This window comes from Carassius carassius, chromosome 9, assembly GCF_963082965.1.
Source record: "Carassius carassius chromosome 9, fCarCar2.1, whole genome shotgun sequence".
Lineage (NCBI taxonomy): Eukaryota > Metazoa > Chordata > Actinopteri > Cypriniformes > Cyprinidae > Carassius > Carassius carassius.
In genome coordinates, this window is record NC_081763.1 from 13,690,268 (window position 1) to 13,708,218 (window position 17,951).

General features: G+C 38.3%; 1 long non-coding RNA gene and 1 pseudogene across 1 annotated transcript; both read right to left on the reverse strand.

Annotated features, from left to right (window-relative positions):
- Window positions 1–13,952, reverse strand: part of LOC132148736 (C-type mannose receptor 2-like) — an 82,680-nt pseudogene extending 68,728 nt beyond the window's left edge.
- On the reverse strand, window positions 7,304–10,115 carry LOC132148568 (uncharacterized). Its single transcript, XR_009434936.1, has 3 exons — window positions 9,734–10,115; window positions 8,143–8,344; window positions 7,304–7,888 (listed from the first exon to the last, which is right to left on the reverse strand). It is a non-coding gene; the product is annotated as an uncharacterized LOC132148568 (long non-coding RNA).
- Window positions 13,953–17,951: the final 3,999 nt, after the last annotated feature.

A 17,951-nucleotide genomic window follows, 5' to 3' on the forward strand; every position in this document is an offset into this window, starting at 1 on the left:
CCGAGGCCCAACCTTCATCTAAGCTGGACGACCGTTTCTTAACAAGTCGTACACCTGTGCAGCCCCGAAGGCCCTTGCCTTTTTTCCCGGACCTCCACCAAGAAGTTTCGAAGTCCTGGAAACAGCCGTATTCGGCGCGTATGATTAACGCTGTGGCTGCGGACCATTTTTGATATGGCGAACCATGGAAATGCAGCGATGCCTCCGGTGGAAGAGACTCTCGCCGAACATCTCGTGCCTAATTCGGCCGCCGCATGGAAGTCTCGCCCCCTTCTTCCCTCTAAGGCATGTCGAGTCACATCCAACCTCGTTGGGAAATCCTACAGGGCCGCTGGCCAGGCGGGTGCTTCGCTCCACTCTATGGCGGTCCTTCAGGCCTACCAAGCGGAGCTCTTAAAGAAACTCGACGAAGGGGAGGGTATCACACCCGAGGCCGTGAAGGAGTTATGACGAGCAACGGATTTGGTGCTACGCGCTACCAAACATACTGCTCAAGCAGTGGGCCGTTCCATGGCTGGTTTGATTACGGTCAAGCGCCACCTCTGGCTTAATCTCACCGATATCAAAGAAAAAGACAAGTCTTTTCTTATGGACGCCCCCGTTTCTAAGGACGGTTTGTTCGGAGAGGCTGTCACTTCGGTGGGGGAAAAATTTAGAGCAGCGAAACAGCAATCAGCCGCTTTCCGCCAGCTGATTCCTTGCAGGCCCAGGGAGGTTGAACGCCAGCAGGTGCCCGCGTGTTCTTGCCCAACCTCCTCTCACCGCCAACGAGTTTCATCTCAGGAAGAGCCTTCACCTATGGCGTCCCCTCGTAAGGATTGGGGTCATAAGGTTTTTCCACCGGCTCACCAGTGACAACGGAAGAGGTTAAACCTGAGCTCGACGGCTAATGCCTCTTGTTCTCGGGCCCCGAATAGCAGCTCCTGATGTTCTCGCTGCTTGCCAGGGACTGTGCCCTCCACTAGAGAGCGCTGTTGGACCGCTTTGGCGCATCCAACCCTCTCACTGCAGTCCCCATACTCAAACACTGACTGTCTCGCCGCAAATAGCGCCTCGAGCAGCATTGGATCGAGTTGTCATGCCAAGCGTTCACTCAGACACTCTGCGCAATTCAGCTTTCAGAATTCGAGGGACGGTTCAAGGGTCTGGCAAAAATGACCCGTTTATGACGGCTCATACAGCTGCCACTTTTTCGCTAGCGGCAGAGCCCGATGTTCATTCTGTTGGATTAATTCCTGCCGTGGACACGTTTCAGGATTATACACAACGAGACGCAACGACTTTTACGCATGCACTTCCCCTGTTCATGAACGCCACATGCTTTTCGTGCCGGACATTTTAACGCGTATGACAGCGTTGCAGGAAGCGGAAATCTTGAGACCGCTTATGTTGTTTCGGGCCGTGTGGGAACGCTTGACCGACATCTCGCAATGGGTGTTACGCACAATTCGTCACGGATACACCATTCAGTTTCGAAAAGGCCCGCCTCCTTTCTGCGGAATTCTTCCCACGGTTGTGAAACCGAAGGAAATAGCAGTGCTGCGACAGGAGATGTCAACTCTGCTGAGCAAAGGGGCTATAGAAGAAGTACACCCCTCTCAGATGGAGTCAGGGTTTTACAGCCGCTATTTTGTGGTACCAAAAAAAAAGACGGCGGGTTGCGACCCATTCTGGATTTACGCCGTTTGAATCACGATCGATCTGAAAGATGCATACTTTCATATTCAGATCATCAAGAGACACAGGAAGTTCCTCAGATTCGCTTTAGAGGGCAAAGCGTATCAGTACCGCGTTCTTCCCTTTGGCTTATCTCTGGCTCCCCGTACTTTTTCAAAATGCATGGACGCAGCTCTGGCCCCGGTTCGGCTCCAAGGCGTTCGCGTTTTGAACTACTTAGACGATTGGCTGGTGATAGCACAATCGCAGACTCAAGCACACTCTCATCGGGATCTTGTGCTGAATCATTTAAACAGCCTGGGCTTACGAACAAATTTCCAGAAAAGTGTTTTAATTCCCTCTCAACGGATAACCTTTCTGGGAATAGACGTGGACTCTCGCGCGATGACAGCAAAGCTATCTCTCCCGCACGCTCAGTCGATCGCGTCAGTGGTACGACCTTGTGAGCAAACAAAATATTCTTGAAAAGCACATAATTGCTTGATTTCATTAGCCTTGATGAAAACATGTTTCTCCTGCAAGTGATGGTTCTGTCTTAACTGAACATTTTTTTTATGTTTTTGCTAGATGCTATGTTGATCTTTTTGATGACACAGATTCGGATGTGGATTTGAATGAGGCAATCGCAAGGTCCCTCCTAGACGTTAATCAGTCACAGCACACAGAGTGAGTAAATGATAATTGTACTGTATATACAAAATAAATTATAAGTTATACACTACACCTGAAAACTGAATTGTGAAAGTAAACAGTTATAAGTTAAAAAAAATTGACTGTCAAATTCAGTTATGTGTGTTCAAGAGTGTTATCTACTATGTAATACAATCTATATACTTACATGGTGCATTCTCATTTTCTTAAGAGATGAAGAACTGACTTTGATGGATATCTTGTTACCAATTGGGAATGCGATTTCAAGTGACTTGATCAGATTTAACATCACAAGGAAGAGTGTGTGGGAAGGAACTGAACGGGCCATGAGACGTCCAAATTTCCTACCTTCAAAGACCGTTGTCATTAAATTTACAGATGATGTTGGCATTCCCGAAGGTGCAATTGACCAAGGGGGTCCAAAAAGAGAATTCTTTAGACTTGTTCTTGAGCACATTTGCAACTACAGCGGAATGTTCGAGGGTGTAAAGGATGAGAAAATGTTATCATGCAACCTGGCTGGTAATGAGATGGAAAATGTCACTGAATTATTTCAGTTAGTAATTGTATTTTTTGCTAATATTTTTTCAAGTATCTCTTTATTTTTTTACAGCTCTTAATAATGGCAGCTATATGAGGGCAGGACAGTTGGCTGCTATGTCAATTGTCCATGAAGGCCCCCCCCCACACTTCATGTCACGACTGTGTGTTGATGCACTGATTCATGGTCCCGAAGCTGTACATGTGTCAGTGAATGATGTTGCAGATGATGAAGTAAGATCGCAGATTACAGAAGTAAGTGCAACCCTACGATTCCAATTGCTTCGTATAATCAATTTACTTTTTTATGTTTTCTAAATTAAAAGGCTTCTTGGGTTTGTTGTGCTAGGCGATCAGGTTCTTCGGATTTAAACTGACATCCAGTATTGTAGACGGAGAATCTTGAGAAAGCAAAACCTTTTGGTTTCTCCATTAGAGATTTGCTGTGCCCTCTCTCTCCATGTTTTTTCTGTGATTTTGTGGTAGTGTCACAGACAAATTTTGAAGCTCTGTATCAAAACTCTTAGATTGCAGTCAAATGATGATTTGATTAATAATTGTCTAACAGTCTTGAGCTGTCACAGATGCTGCAATTTATTTTCAAGCAACATTTGGCATTTTTGCCCATTTGTTGTGATTATGGGCATAATGTTTCTGTCGAAAACAGAAAAAGAAAACAGTGTTCAGCTGGTTACTGAAAAGACTGTTTTAATATATATATATATATATATATATATATATATATATATGTGTGTGTGTGTGTGTGTGTGTGTGTGCTGAGATGCACTGACGGTAGGATTTCTAAATCAAAAGCTCTCATCATCAATGAAACGCATTGTTTTAACCCTTTCCAATAAATATCTGTGAAAGGTAATCTTTAAAATACAGTGTCCTGAAAAAAGGCTGTTTTTTAAATAGTTTATTTGAAAAGATCAATGACAATTTGATTCCTCAAATCATGACCCCGTTACTGTAATATGACGTTTCTTCTAATGCCAATGGGAAAATTACAAATTATAATTTTTTGTGTGTCTAAAATATTTCAATTACCCAAAACTTATTTGGTGCAACTTGTGTTATTTAAAACATAAATCATTTGGAAATATTTATTTATAAAATATCTGTTTTGGAGCTAACAAGCTTTACATAAACCATGTTTGTCCTATATCAGATTATGAATGCTGATTCCGAAGCCCAATTGCAAGACAGTGTGGCTAAGGCCCAAAGTGTAATCTCTATGGCTGGATGCTGCAGGGCTATAAACTTGAGAAATTGCAAGCAGGTAGCAGAGGAGATAGCAAAGTGGTATGTTTTGCAGCGAACTAGGGCAGCTTACGACAGGTAAGAAGTATGATGTTTGAATAACTTTTCCAGGCCAGAACAGTTCACAAGGTGTAGAAATGGAAGAAAATGACAGTGATGGCTTTTTTTTAATTACATGATAGATGTTATGTCTATTGTGTAACACAAGGACGAAATTGTATAAGTAGATTGGATAAGTAGATTGGATAACTTGATTGTATAAGTAGTAATAGTAAGCTTTATTGATCTTATTGTTTATAAGTTCTTATTGTTTTTCTGCCCTAACCATTTTTTTTGTTCAGTTTGGAGTTTGTTGAAGTGTCTATTAGTTATCACAAAGTAACAGAAAATTATCTGTTTAAGAAATTGCCTTGCAGCCTGTGTACTTGATTTGCAGAGACAATATTACACCCATTCGTTATATTATTATTATTATATACTTTTTAAACTTTGTTTAATTTAGCTATTTTTTAGAAAAAAATAATCTAAAAACAAGTGTTTATACTTAGCTTTGCAGAAGGCCTTAAAGCACTTGGAGTGCTAAGTGCACTGAGAGAACATCCCAAACAAATGACAGCACTGTTCATTAAGAAAGACCAACCCCTGACTGCCGAATTTATGGAGGAACTGTTCAAAATTACACTCTCTGAACCAGGCAGCAATCGGTACAATGTGGAATGCAGAACAGTAGGCTACTGGAGAGATTTCTTGCAAGACTGCCAGTGTAAGTATTGTATATATTATATTTAGTTTATTTTCACAGATCTACATTAAACAATGTACCATATATACTATTGCAACATTGTGCATTACCTCAACAGTGTCAATGGCATGCGTGTCACTAGAGGATATTCTAGTGTTCACTACTGGAACAAATTATGTTCCAGCACTTGGATTCAACCCTGAACCATCCATTTACTTCCTTGAGGACAACCAAGATTGTACCCTTCCGCTGGCAAGCACCTGTGAGAATATAATACGGCTCCCTACGTTCCCTAAAACCTACGAGTCATTCTGTGAGAAAATGGGTTTTGGTATCAGGAATTCCCCTGGTTTTGGTTTTGCATGAACCACACATATTCTGTTGTCTTCAAATAGCTGATTTTTGTTATTGTGTTTTACACACATTTTGAGACATATAGGTATTTTTCCCCCTTACTGCATGCTTACAAATAAGCACAATCTCACAGATGTGGTTGGACTTCAATGTCACACTAATTATCAGTTTTTTTTATTTTTTTAAACACGTTGAGCTTGAAGTAAAAGTTTTATTTGTCGCTTACCAACTACAGTCTGTACTACCCATGTTTTCCAGTGTTTTCATTGATCATGTTATTGGTCATGTTAATATCACAGATTTTAAGCTTTGAACAAAATCTGTTGAAAATGTTTGGATTGTCAATAGAAACATTGTTTTTCATTAAAACAAATGTTCAGCAGCATTTGAATCCTGTTGTTTTGGGTACGTTAGCCGATAGACTTTTTTTTAATCGTTACTCATAATTCACAACTGATTACACAGCTGAAAACACCTAATCACTAGACCTGAAGCATCCTCTTTGGTAACATACGTTCAGTTGTAAGTCATTTATAAGTGATTATTAGCTACATAGCTTGGTTGAATTCTAATGTAGAATGCGGTGTGTTATTTCATGATATTCGCTATAACAACCGCTATACATTATCCCTTACTTAGTTAATGATGAACGAATCATTTACAAAACATTCATAAATTATTAACAAGTGATATACTAACATTTTATGTATGTTTTGTAAATTCTGTTACAAGTCATTTACAAGTGAATAGTAAGATTAACAATGTATGAAACATTGACTATGCGTTTATAAATGATTAATAAGTGTTATGTTATTTTTTTGTTTGTAACGTTATGTAGCAATTAGAGGGTGCAGAAAGTGTTATAAATGCCTTGTATACGTACAGATAATTTGTAGCAGGTAAAAAACAGTGTTCAACACAATGATGTGTAAACGCATGAATAAATCATTTACAACACTTTCTGCATCCCCTAATCTAAAGTGTACACTATTCATCACTTGTAAATGTGTTACACATCATTCGTAGATTACCACTTCAAGAATCAATAAGGCATAAGATCAACAAATGATGTGTAACACATTTACAAGTGATGAATAGTTTACACATCATCTACAGGTGTTGAACACTGTTGTGTAGTGTGCACTGCAGTGTAAGAGCTGACTGGTGAGGGTATAGACAGCTGTCTTCTGTAGTGTAGTGTGTAGTGTAGTGTGTAGTGTAGTGTGTAGTGTAGTGTAGTGTGCACTGCAGTGTAAGAGCTGACTGGTGAGGGTATAGACAGCTGTCTTCTGTAGTGTAGTGTGTAGTGTAGGGTGTAGTGTAGTGTGTAGTGTAGTGTAGTGTGCACTGCAGTGTAAGAGCTGACTGGTGAGGGTATAGACAGCTGTCTTCTGTAGTGTAGTGTGAAGTGTAGGGTGTAGTGTAGTGTGTAGTGTAGTGTGCACTGCAGTGTAAGAGCTGACTGGTGAGGGTATAGACAGTTATCGAGTGTAGTGTAGAGTGTAGTGTGTAGTGTAGGCTGTAGTGTAGTGTGTAGTGTAGTGTAGTGTGCATTGCAGTGTAAGAGCTGACTGGTGAGGGTATAGACAGTTATCTCCTGTAGTGTAGAGTGTAGTGTGTAGTGTAGTGTGCACTGCAGTGTAAGAGCTGACTGGTGAGGGTATAGACAGCTGTCTTCTGTAGTGTAGAGTGTAGTGTGTAGTGTAGTGTGCACTGCAGTGTAAGAGCTGACTGGTGAGGGTATAGACAGCTGTCTTCTGTAGTGTAGAGTGTAGTGTGTAGTGTGCACTGCAGTGTAAGAGCTGACTGGTGAGGGTATAGACAGCTGTCTTCTGTAGTGTAGAGTGTAGTGTGTAGTGTGCACTGCAGTGTAAGAGCTGACTGGTGAGGGTATAGACAGCTGTCTTCTGTAGTGTAGAGTGTAGTGTAGAGTGTAGTGCGTAGTGTAGTGTAGGGTGTAGTGTAGTGTGTAGTGTAGTGTAGTCTGCAGTGTAAGAGCTGACTGGTGAGGGTATAGACAGTTATGATGATTAGTTCATCATTAACTAACCATTTATAAATGACTTGCAACTGAACGTTATTATAAAAAGTGTTACCGTTTCGGTACACTCAAATTAACAGCATTTGCAAGTGTGATTTAACCAAGATGTACTGCTCAATACCATAGTTGCCATCATCTTCCATCGGATCAACCCTCTCTCTTAAGAATGCTTCTTGGTCATCTGTCAGTGTTAGTGTACTGTCAGATCTGTGATCAGCTGGACTGGAATTTGAAAAAGTCTCTTCGAAGATGTCCTCGCAGTCATCCAGTGGGTTGTAGCATGAACATCCAGTGTGCTGCAGTACACCAGATGTCCACAGCTGAAGTGGTGTCCAGTTTCGCTCTGTTCTGAGTGCATGGTGATTCCACTGATTGACAAACTCATTCACTGCTCTGTTTATTTTTGGTAGATATACCTAATGCAAAGCATGGATATCTACAGCAGAAGTGGAATCAAGCAGTGAATGTTGCTCCAAAAACTGAAAAAGATCTTTGTAGTGATAAGTCAGAACTCTGTTCAGTTCAGCCCAAAGTCTCTCGATGCGTTGGTTGTGAACGCTCCTACCCACAATAAAACTTCCCCTTCCAGGGCCTCTTTGCTGGATCATGAACCTTGCAACCTGCGAGAAAAATTATTTGACAAAATTTTGTGTGAGAACAACAAATCAATTTACAAAGGTTTTTGTCGATCATTTATCTTTTTCTAACTTTATTTCAGTCTGTCTCTGATCTATCTGTCTGGTCATCTTACTGTGAAATCTGTCTGTCCTTTTAAATGTGTTTTTCCACTTCTTTTTTTTCACCTAAAACATAAACTGGTGACCAGATGTGCTGTTTCCCAGCTAGAGAGAAATAAAGTTAAGCAATAACCAACCTCTGTATTTTCACGTCCAGCATCAGAGCGGACACGACAAGGAAGGCCGAAGTTGTTCACCCCCTCCTGAAACAGTCTGAAGACGGTATCAGCTTTGTTGTTGGTGCAACATTTTAAGTATACAATGCACCGACTGAATCCATCCACACATCCATGGTAATAGAATTTCCAACTGGCCAATTTATGATTACCGTCAATGTGCCTAAGTTAAAAGAGATGGATGTAAGATGGTGGTAAAGTTATTTTAACGTTTGATATTCGTTAGACATTTGGTTTCATGATACTCTGTACATTTCATGTTTGGATCCCAAACCAACTCAGATATATATATATATATCTCAGGACAAATCAATTAAAGGTGCAATGTGTAATAATTCTGAGGATTTATTGACAGAAATGCAATATAAGATCCATAACTATGTTTTCAGTGGAGTATAAAGACCTTACCTAATGATCCGTTATGTTTTTATTACATTAGAAAAAGTTATATCTACATAACCGCGGCCTCTGAAGGTCGACATATCGTGACGTCATGTTTCTACCATAGCCAACTATCCCTTTTATTGCACAAGGCTCTGTTTTTGTCATCAGCAATTCATCTGTTTTGTAATAATTGTGGAACTTTAAATGTATTTATTACATAGCTTGGTTGAATTCTAATGTAGAATGCGGTGTGTTATTTCTTGATATCAGACCGCTGCGAAGTATAACACCCCATTGCCATGAACAACAGAGTGTTACTATGGACGCGGAACGGACTATTTTCTTTAGCGGAAGCAATACAATCGTTTTTAAATCAATAAACTCCTTTTTAACTCAATATTTTGTGTCAAATTATTTATTTATTTTGTAGGTAGCCATGTAATAAGAGAGGGTCCCAATCGACTTCGCGTCGGGTGATCAGCCTGTCAGGGTTGTTATTCGCTATAACAACCGCCTCGCTCTACATTATCCCTTACTTATTTCTGTAAATCCATTAAACTACTATACCGTTTGACCTAAAGATATCAAACCAACAGTAAATTGATCAGAATATTATACCCTATAATGGACAATAATTATTTTTCAGATTAGTAATCTGGTATTTCATATATACAATACTGAACCCATTTAAATCCATTAAACTACAACACCGTTTGACCTAAATGTATCAATTCAATAAATTTGTCATTTACAATTGGTTTAATAACTTTTGGTCAAACTGTGTTATAGTTTAATGGATTTAAATGGGTTAATTGTATTTTTGTTATGTCGGTTGTGAAGCACTTTGGTCAGCATTTGTGTTGTTTTAAGGTGCTATAAATAAACTTGACATTGACCTATATTCCCTATTAAATGGATTTAATTGGGAATCATATTCAGAGTAATTTATGTTCACAAGGTGTTAGTTTAATAGATTTTAATGGGTTCAATACTGTATATAAAAAATACCAGATTAATAATATGACAAAAGAAGCCTTGTGCATTATAGGGAATAATATTATGATTCATTTACAGTTGATTTGATATATTTAGGTCAAATGGTGTAGGTTAATGAACACAAGTGTCAGCTGGTGTACTGAGCAACGCTGCATTTGTGAAGTATACTCACCATAGCTGGTTTGGTGAAGAAATGTTGTAAATCCTCCGACGAATTGTTTGTCTGCGCCTTATTGCTCTTCCAATTGGATCAATAATTCTGAGCCTCTCTCGTATTCTTCTTCTTTGGATTCTTAAACCTCTACTCTGAAGGCTTCCTTGAATGTAAGTCTGTCCTACATTTGGTGTAGAGGACAGCACCTGTAGTATTAGTGAATCTAATTCTTCATTACTTAAACTACTAAATGGATGTCTTGAAAGTAGACCAAATCTTTGTCTGAGATTATAAAGGGTCCGTGTGCTCATTCCAAATAAAGCAGCAATTGATGTCCAGCTGAAACCCAGCTCTTGAAGAGCCACAATCTGACCTTCCCGTATATCATACCTAACAAAAAGAAGAAAAAGTAATCAAAATAGCAACAAAAAAAGAGAGTTACAAAATGTGTGTAGGCAAACTTTTCAACATCAACGTTGTATAGAGTAGACCATACAAAAGTAAGTAGAAAAACTGTGTCTAAACAAATATAAAAGGGTGAGTTATACCTGAATAAGCTTTTAAGTTAAATAATGACTGATTGAAGGGCCATTTTATCCCTCTTCTCACTCTCTCTCTATCTGTGTGTTGTTCTGTCTGTCTGATGTTTTTTACTTTAACAATTCTTTAGCAATGTTACATATGAAACCAATACATGTATATAGGCAGTGCAGTTTCCATGCAATTGTTTCCACAAAATCCTGTGAAACCATGAGCCCCACTTTCTGTTTATTACCTTACATAACATTATCAATATTATTATTATTATTATTATAAACAAATGGACTTTAATTAAATGATAAATCAAATATTTAATGTACAACTATGCATTTTGACAATTTAATTAACTCAATAATGTCAGGATCTCAGCTAAAAATATTTAATTTAAAAGGGAAACATTCAATTCATTATTTAATGAACATATATTTAGATCCCATCTTATACATATTCATGTTCAGATTAAGCTCCTTGCATACTGTTTTTTCGTATCCATCATTCCGTGGCTCTGAATTGTAAAAACACCATTCAAACGGATCCATAAAACGCGGAAAATCTAACCCCATCCTAATTTTATTATTACGGAAGAAAGTTTCGGAGGCAGTGTGTAAGCGTGATTGACATAACGTGAGGTCGTATTTTATTTTAACGAGTGGAAATTTCGGACCTTAAATCTCATTGGAAGAGTGTCACCATTTCCAGAAAGCTATGTGTAGAGATTGGATTTTTTTTTTTGCCAACCATTACCAAGACCAACAAATAAATAAAAAATGTCATTATGTTGACAAGATGCTATTAGAATACAATACATACCTTGGTCTTCCAAGGTCCCCTGTATGGACAACCCTCAAATGAAATGCAGGCCATCTGGAACTCGCTTCTCTGTGGTTTTCAAAAATACTCTGAAGTACGAAATCAATTTCTGCTGAAAGTTGCTCTAACAACAAAGTCAGGTCATCTGCAGTAGAATTATTATAGGCCTGGTTAGAAGATAGACATAAAATAAAAGATGAAATTATGTATTTATAATCCTCAAGACGTCTTGATAAAACTTCTGTTTCTGAAAACTCCAAAGTGGGCAAGATGATACTATAAAGAATTCTTTGCAATCCATCAAAATATGCCCGAACTTCATCTGAACTCATTTTCAACAACCTTTAACCATTTCTGAATAGATGAGGAAGTTAGTTTGATTCTGTGATCATGTGATCTTATCATGTGACCAGAAATTTCACACATCAATTCTGAAAATATCCAAACTTATATAACCAATGTGTGTTTGAACAAACCAATATATAGTTGAGGAAACCAATGTATCTAAACCAATATATAGTTGAGAAAACCAATATATAGTTGAGAAAACCAATGTATCTAAACCAATATATAGTTGAGAAAACCAATATATAGTTGAGGAAACCAATGTATCTAAACCAATATATAGTTGAGGAAACCAATGTATCTAAACCAATATATAGTTGAGGAAACCAATATATAGTTGAGGAAACCAATGTATCTAAACCAATATATAGTTGAGGAAACCAATGTATCTAAACCAATATATAGTTGAGGAAACCAATGTATCTAAACCAATATATAGTTGAGGAAACCAATATATAGTTGAGGAAACCAATGTATCTAATCCAATATATAGTTGAGGAAACCAATATATAGTTGAGAAAACCAATATATAGTTGAGGAAACCGATATATAGTTGAGGAAACCAATATATAGTTGAGGAAACCGATATATAGTTGAGGAAACCAATATATCTAAACCAATATATAGTTGAGGAAACCAATATATAGTTGAGGAAACCAATGTATCTAAACCAATATATAGTTGAGGAAACCAATATATAGTTGAGAAAACCAATATATAGTTGAGGAAACCAATGTATCTAAACCAATATATAGTTGAGGAAACCAATATATAGTTGAGAAAACCAATATATAGTTGAGGAAACCAATGTATCTAAACCAATATATAGTTGAGGAAACCAATATATAGTTGAAGAAACCGATGTATCTAAACCAATACATAGTTGAGGAAACCAATATATAGTTGAGAAAACCGATATATAGTTGAGGAAACCAATGTATCAAAACCAATATATAATTGAGAAAACCAATATATAGTTGAGGAAACCAATGTATCTAAACCAATATATAATTGAGGAAACCAATGTATCTAAACCAGTATATAGTTGAGGAAACCGATGTATCTAAACCAATATATAGTTGGGGAAACCAATGCATATTTGAGGAGCCCAATGTTTACTCGAACAAACCAGTGTATAAAGGAGCAAACCCATATACACTTGATCAGACCGATGTATCTAAACCAGTATATGTCTGGCTATACCAATTTATTATAAACCTATGTGTTTGTCATTGAACCATACATTCAACCAGTAAACCAATCCATATTCACACAATACACATGAATTATTTCCTGAACGGCTTGCCATACCAGCGCTTTGGAGAAGGAGAAAGCGACGCGCCTAGCGTTTTCCACGCGTTTTTAGGCGCGACATGTAAACGGCCCTTAATTCGTCCCACAAACGAATAAAAGGATTTATTATTTTTTATAAGGTCGTCTGTTGACTGCTGTATATAAAACCCCTTCAATATAGGGGATGGAATCATCAAAAAAAAAAATGTATATATATAGGCTATAATAGAGTACCGGCACCTCTTTTGGGCCACTTAAAGCACTGGCTATAAAGCATAAAAGCTGTGCTGATGGTACAGTGTCTTCAGACGAGTTTTCTGAATTAAACTTTTAAGGGAACGAATCAGTCTCCTTTCATACACTGACTAGTTTGCAGATTCTTCCTTCTGAAGCGAGTCCTTTTCTGCCTTCAGAAACTGAACAGAGTTTGAGCAAATATCATTAGACTGTGAACTATAGATAAGCATATTTGTTGGACCGGCTGTAGGCCTCCTCAATGAAGGAGCATTTGGGATAGCAAGACACTTGTGAAGAAAATGAAACAAGTAATTAAGAGTGTACAAGTTTAATATAAAAGAAAGTATGCAGCTGACACTGCTGACAAAATGATGGAAAAAATGTTGTCAATTGTAGGCATATGCTTGTGTTAAAACACTACTTTTATCAAAGTTTCATATTTTATGTAACCACGTATTTTAACAAAGCGTTTATCAGTTATTAACAAAATCCTGCTTATAATGAATTATTCAAGTAACCGATTTAATGACTCATAAGCAGCCACAACAAAAGGACATTCGCATGTCGCCACCTACTGGCGTAACTACATAACCTGCTGAAACTAAAGTGAATTCTCTTTAGTGAATCGATTCAAATGATCAGAGTCACTTGAATGAATCAATAGCCCCACCAGAAGCGCTCGCACTCCCCTCCCTCGGACTCTCTTGCTCTTCTCACATTAGGTTCACATCAGTGCAGCATAACACAACAGAACCCCATATAAAACCAAGCCTCACATTATTAGTAGCCTATTATTATTTTAAATCACACAACACGTCTTTAATCATGACAACAAAGCAGTCAGAAAAGGTATAACGAAAAAAAAGTATTAACGAAGCGCAAATTTCCTACCTGAGTGCACGGTGTTCCGCTCCAGGCTTAATAGTAGAAATACACATAAAGTGCACTTGCAAACATTTATCAAAGCACGACTCCAACAGCCCTCCCGGTGCCCACCGTACTGATGATGCATGTTCGCGGAAAGGTAAAACGCAGAGGAAAACGGATGATTGTACTCTTTCTCGCTGAAAGAAGCAAGAACGGCAAAGAGCAGACATGCGTTGAGAGTGTCAGTGTCACTGTGTGCGTGGACTGTGATGAGTTCAGAGTGAATGAGAGGCAGACCGATCACTTTCACAGCACGCGCCCCAGCAATTTAAAGTACAAGAAGGCGGAGAAATAAGTTTGAATGACTATCCGACACTCGGGATGAGTGTTCAGGACTGAGAGAATTTACCAAAAATTCTCAACATTCTGAGGAAAGAGAATATAACAACATTGTTCAGTCGTTGTGAATATTTGCTCACATTCAGCACTAGTTGCCTAATAAGCTAAAGAAACAACGTAGATCAAGTAAATGTTGCCTATTTTCTGCACATGAAGTTAGACTAATAACACAATGTATTATAGACCAACAGTTTCCATATTCATTCAAATAAAAATGACTACTACACCAATAGGGTACAACCTAAGGCCTGAAAGAAAAATAGTCAACAAATGTTAGTGAAAGGAAGTGCTTAACGTCAGGAGGTCAAACTAAATATATATATACATATATATATACATATATATATATATATAAAGAGGTGTGGTCCTGGTCAAGACAATCTCCTGAACTCCAAACTTAATGTCAGAATGGGAAATCCCTTACGAAAAATAACCATGGTCTTATTATAGTAAAACTGTAGTAACCCGGTCTTAATTAAAAAGGTCTTTGGTGAGCAGGTCCGGTTATGGCCGCCATAGAGTAAGACGCGAGAAGCATCGCTCCCACACAAAATCCTTTTTTATTGCACTATTTTGAGCAAAGCGCGGATTTACTTGTATTTTTCTTTTTCCGAACTGGACTGACATATTTGGGCAACTTTTGAGGATGCCTCCTAAGAAAATATTCGAGAATAAGAAGGAAACAGCTACCTAAGATTCCTCGGCGTTAGCCTTAGGGGCTAGCCCGACATCCCCGCCTCAATGGTTCCAGACAGAACTGGAGAAAGGGCTTGCGAAGCTTCAAGTAATGATCGACGGACGTATGTGTGAAATCCGCGACTCTGTTGACAAAGTACACAGTGACCTTCAGGAAACGAGACTAAAGCTGAGCGAGTTGGAATCGCGTCAAGATGGATTTGAAGAAGCCATTGTTAATGTGCGTGAGGACATTGCTGAGGGTAAAAAGCATGTGGAGTACGAAATACTCACTTTGAAAGATAAGGTCGATGATCTTGAAAATCGCTCCAGACGTAACAATTTGCGCCTTGTTGGCTTTCCTGAAGGAGTTGAGGGGAGAGATGCAGTGTCATTTGTGGAGGAATGGCTCCCTAAAATCATTGGTATGGATCAAGAACGGCCCTTTGAAATTGAACGAGCCCATCGTACCCTTCAGCGCCGGCCGTCGGAACACGAAAGACCGCGAGCCATTGTAATTAGACTCCTTCGTTTTAGAGACACAGTCACGATATTGAATGTTGCACGGGAGAAAAAAGACCTGACATATGGAAACTCAAAAATAATGATCTTCCGAGATATGTCAACAATTCTCTACAAGAAGAAACAGGCGTTTGCTTCTGTTCGAGGGCGGCTCCGGGACCACAACATCTCCTACAGTATGCAGTACCCAGCTACTCTGAGAGTGGTTCTTCCTGAGGGTGCACGATCCTTCGGTTCAAAAGATGCCGCGGAGGCTTACTTAAAAGCCCACCATCCAAAACTTTTGTTGCCAGCAGGTTCGGAGTGAGACTGTAGGTAGGCTACATTATGAATAGTGACTGCATTTACGAAGGACTCTGAGTAGCTACCGAATGGTCGCTACTGAAACCTAATAAATACCAAGTAATGTTAGTCCGAGATTGTTTTGATATTGAGTCACAAGTGCCTTTATGCCTATGGCAACTTTGGTGATTTGTTTGCAAAGTTTTACCTGTAATGTTCGGTAGATGGCGTTATCTGCGCTAATTATTTCCTGGTTAAAGTTGGGATGCCTTAGCTTGAAGTTGTGCACGTTCTGTATGCAACGTTACGCGAATGTGTTGTTTACGGGGAAAGTGTTATGTATGTGGGTGGGTGGGAGGCTGGAAGGGGGGTTTGTGCCACTTTTTTTTTTTTTTTTTTTTTTTTTTTTTTTTCCCTTCCCTTCTTTTTTGTGTGTTTTCTTTTCAATTTGACTGATAACTGATAGAGATAAGTATAAATATCTGTCCTGGAATGTTAATGGGATTAATAATAATTTAAAGAGGAAAAAAATTATGTTGTTCTTAAGAAAAAATAAGATAGACATTGCTCTCCTACAAGAGACGCATTTGACTGAAGAAGATCACTGTAAGTTATTACGTCAGTGGTCTGGACAAATATTTTTTTCATCATATAGCTCTCATTCAAGAGGGGTTGCTATTATGATCAATCGCAGAGTGCCTTTTGTTTTTGAAAGCATGGTTAAAGATAATTATGGAAGATATATTATTCTTAAAGGATATATTGCTTCTGAGAATGTTACAATAGCAAATGTATATGCCCCCAATCAAGATGACCCTCAGTTTTTTCATAATTTTCATTTTAAACTGTTTTTGCCCTGTACAATCATTGGAGGTGATTTTAATTTGGTTTTAGATTCAGCAGACAGATCACCTAACAAAGGTTTTGTCTTAACTCCATCAGCAAGAGTTGTGAAACATATAATGGCTGAACTAGAACTGTTAGATATTTGGAGAGCTTTGCATAATAAGCAAAATGATTTTTCTTTTTATTCTCGACCCCATAAGAGTCTCTCTAGAATTGACCTTTTTCTTTTACATAAAAGACAAGAACACTTAGTTGAATCATGTGAATACCTTCCACGAACTTTGTCTGACCATTCCCCTTTAGTTCTTACAATTTATACCCCTACTACTAAATCACACATTAGAAGATGGCGGTTCAGTAATTATCTCCTTAACGACCTTGATTTTATAGACCTTCTAAATAACAATATAGAAAATTTCTTGAATTTCAATGCTGGTTCTGCCGCTTCAGGTATGATTTGGGAATCACTTAAAGCTTATCTGAGGGGAATAATCATAGCATACTCATCCGGAAAAAAGAAAAAATATCAAAGTCAACTGAATGAACTTTCTAAAGATATTAAAAAGCTGGAACAGGACTATTCTATATGTGGAGATGAAAGTATTCTACATAGACTAAATTCATTGCAGCTTGAGTATGATATGCTGTCCACTAAGGAAGCAGAGTGTATCCTCCTCAGAACCAAACAACGATATTACGAGCATGGGGACAAAATTGGCAGATTATTGGCCTGGCAAATAAGGAAAGACGATGCAGTGAGGTCTATAAATGCAATTCGTCAAGTAGATAACACTATCATCAGAGACCCTAATCTTATTAATCAGGAATTTATGCAGTTTTATAAGCTGTTATATACCTCACAGCATACAGATATGGCGAACATACACTCTTTCCTAGATAGCCTTGATATACCTTCACTTACCGAGGAATGCAGGGACTGTCTGGAGAAGGACATAACGGAAATTGAAATACAAGAAGCGATATCTTGCTTAGCTGTTGGCAAATCACCTGGTATGGATGGTTTCTCCATGGATTTTATTAAGGCTTTTCTACCTAAATTAATCAAACCACTAAATGATATGTATTTGCAGGCTATAGAGACTCAGCGTTTACCTGACACTCTTGAACAGGCTATGATAACTCTTTTACTTAAGCCTGGTAAAGACCCTCGTTTATGTGGCTCCTATAGGCCGATTTCATTACTTAACTCAGACTACAAGATTTTTGCCAAAATTATTGCTTTAAGATTGGAAAAAGTTATCTCACAATTGGTACACATGGATCAAACAGGATTTATTCAAAATCGATGTCTCTTTGACAATGTTCGGAGACTTTTGAATGTAATTTTTTCTGCTTCTCAAGTTGATTCTCCTGTTATTGCTATATCTTTAGATGCCGAAAAGGCCTTTGACCGTGTTGA